This window comes from Elephantulus edwardii, unplaced genomic scaffold (assembly GCF_000299155.1).
Source record: "Elephantulus edwardii isolate Elephantulus edwardi_28Jun2011 unplaced genomic scaffold, EleEdw1.0 scaffold00108, whole genome shotgun sequence".
Taxonomy (NCBI): domain Eukaryota; kingdom Metazoa; phylum Chordata; class Mammalia; order Macroscelidea; family Macroscelididae; genus Elephantulus; species Elephantulus edwardii.
Genome location: NW_006399858.1, coordinates 9,244,990 through 9,248,269, shown reverse-complemented (window position 1 = coordinate 9,248,269; position 3,280 = coordinate 9,244,990). Strand labels below are relative to the sequence as shown.

Below are 3,280 nucleotides of genomic sequence, written 5' to 3'. Positions count from 1 at the left end.
CTAATAGAATATTACAATACAAATGTATGGTTTTTTCTAGGCTCCATAATTATGTATCAATTCTCTATAGTTTTTAGGTATGATTCGTTTATTATTTTCGAGGGGTATGTTATTTAAGAATTGCTCTATAGAGTTTCCAGAAGGATGTGCTTGTGGTTTGGAACACAGGGCGAATTGGCTCGATTCAACTGGGTTCCAGGCCCAGCTATGGAGCAGGTCAATGAGCTAAAGGAAAAGGGCAATAAGGCCCTGAGTGCCGGGAACATAGATGATGTGCTGCAGTGCTACTCAGAGGCCATCACGTTAGAATCCAAGAACCACGTGCTCTACAGCAATCACTCTGTCGTCTATGCCAAGAAAGGAGACTACCGAAAGACCTATGACGATGGCTGCAGAACCGTGGACTTGAAGCCTGACTGGGGCAAGGGCTATCCGAGAAAAGCAGCTGCACTTAACTTTTAAACCTGGTTTGAGGAGACCAAACGAACCTATGAGGAGGGTTTAAAACTTGAAGACAATAATTCTCAGCTCAAAGAGGGTTTACAGAATATTGAGACCCAGTTGCAGAGAGAAAATTTATGAACTCTCTTAACATGCCCAATCCGTACCAGATATTGGAGGGTGATCCTAGGACAAGGGCACACACTTTTCAGTGATCCTTCCTACTGGGAACTGACAGAGCAACTGTGGAATAAGCTGTCTGACCTGGGCATGAAACTTCAAGATCCGCACATCATGACCACACTCAGTGTCCTCCTGGGAGTTGACGTTGGCACCATGGATGAAGAGGAAGAGGTTGCAATGCCTCTGCCACCACTTGCTCCCAAGAAGGAAACCAAACCAGAGCCAATAGAAGATCTTCCCTAGAACAAGAAGCAGGCCTTGAAAGAAAATGAGTTGGGGAATGATGCCTATAAAAGGGTTTTGACACAGCCTTGAAGCACTATGATGACTATTGACAGATTGCCAAAGTTTATCCTCAAATTGGCAACTCCTATTTCAAGGAGAAGAGGTACAAAGATGCCGTCCACTTCTACAAAAAATTCCCTGGCAGAGCATCAAACCCCGGATATGCTCAAGAAATGACAGAAAGCAGAAAAAATCCTGAAGGAGCAAGAGAGGCTGGCCTACATCAATACTGACCTGGTTCTGGAGGAGAACAAGGCAATGAGTGTTTCCAGAAAGGGGACTAATCCCAGGCCATGAAGCATTATACAGAAGCCATCAAGAGGAACCCATGAGATGCCAAACTGTACAGCAATCAGGCTGCTTGCTACACCAAACTCCTCGAGTTTCAGCTGGTGCCCAAGGACTGTGAGGAGTGCATCTGGCTTGGACCCACATTCATCAAGGGCTCCATGTGGAAGGTGGCACCCCACAAAGCCATGAAGGACTACAAGAAAGCTATGGATGTTTATCAGAAGGTGCTGGACCTGGATGCCAACTGTAAGGAGGTGGCAAATGGCTACCAGCGCTACATGTTGGCCCAGTACAATTGGCACGACAACCCTGAGGATGTTAAGCAACAGGCCATGGGGATAGGGAATGGCAAAGGACACACTGACAAAGGAGATTAATCAGAACTGGCTTTGACAAGCACTGTGGCAATTGGACAATTAAAACAGACATTGGGTGGGGGGAGAAGAACGAACTGGGAAGGAGGATGGAGAAAACAGTGCAACAATGAATGAAAGAAAACCCAATATCTCTGTAAATGTTCATTAAAACTAATACAATTTAATAATAATAAAAAACAAAACAAAACAAAACAAAAATGGAGATGCAGAGACTTATACTTGTTATCCATACAGCCTCCCTGGCCTCCCAGCTCACACATGGTCTCCACTGCCTTTGGTTCCATGTCCACCTGTCTGCTCAGTCTTGGCTGCTCTGCCATAGTTGGTTATTTTTTATTTGGGAAAGTGAGGGTGTGGTGAGGGGAGAGTGTTCTTCCCAACCTCAAGTCCCAGCTGTCTTCACATTGTTATGGCCATTTCACTTTCAATAAAACAACCCGGTGGATTTGGTTAAAAAGAATTGTTCTATCTTTTCAATCTATATGCAGAACAGATTATCCAGGAGTCTGGGCTCTATGAGAAGTGTGGCATCAGTATTGGAGGTAGAATCATCAAAAATCTGCATTATCCAGATGACACAACCCTGCTTGCTGAAACTGAGGAGGACCTGAAACACTTGTTGTGGAGGGTCAAGGACTACAGCCTTCCATATGGATTGAAGCTCCACATAAAGAAAACAAAGATTCTCATCACTGGGCCAATTGGCAGCATCATGATAGATGGTGAAGAGATTGGGACTGTTGACAGCTTCAGTTTGCTTGGCTCTACAATCAACACTCTTGGTATCAGAAGCCAGGAAATTAAAAGATTAATTGCATTGGGAAAGTCTACTATTAGAAACCTCTCCAAGATACTGAGGAGCAATGATGTCAGTCTGGAGACTATGGTGCACCTGAAAGAGGCCATGGTCTTTGTAATTACTCGCTATGCATCAGAGAGCTGGACAATGAATAGAGATGATAGAAGGAGGGTTGATGACTTTGAGCTTCAGTGCTGGAGAAGAGCACTGAATATACCATGGACTAACAGGAGAACAAACAAGTTCATCCTGGAGAGGGTGAAGCTAGGCTGCTCCTTGAAGGCAAGGATTCTGAAGCTTTGTCTGACATACTTTGGACATGTTGCAAGGTGGTATCAGTCCTTGGAGAGGGATATCATGATTGGGAGGGTGGAGGGACAGTGCAGGAGAGGAAGACCCTCTGTGAGATGAATTGATTTAGTCACTGGAGTAACGGGGAGAGGTGTGTCAGAGACAATAATGTTGGTAAGAGATAGAGCAGGGTTTAGGGCTGTTGTACATAGGGTCGTTATGAGTCACAGGTGACTTGATGCCATGTAACAACAACAACAACAACTCCTCAAAAATGTTTGTGGAATTATTTTATTAAAGTATATTTTATCAAGATTGAAATGCTGAGTTATTTTATGTTTTTATAACACATAAAGATTGACTTTTAAAATATAATTTCCCCCTTTGTCCACTCACAATTTCTTCTTTTTTTATTAAATTTTATTAATTTTAGTGAACATTTACAGAGCTTTTGGGTTTCCATTCCTTAATTGTTGCACTATTTTTTCTACCCTGCCCCCCAGTTCGTTCCTCTTGCCCCCCTTGAAAGTCTGTTTTAATTGTCCCATTGCCACAGTGTTTGTCAAAGCCAGTTCTGATTAATCTCCTCTGTCAGTGTGTTCTTTGCCATTTC

The 3,280-nt window shown here is 43.4% G+C and overlaps 1 pseudogene; it reads left to right on the top strand.

Moving 5' to 3' along the window:
• The first annotated feature begins 207 nt into the window (after positions 1–207).
• LOC102856209 overlaps positions 208–3,280 on the top strand; it is a 12,526-nt pseudogene continuing 9,453 nt past the window's right edge.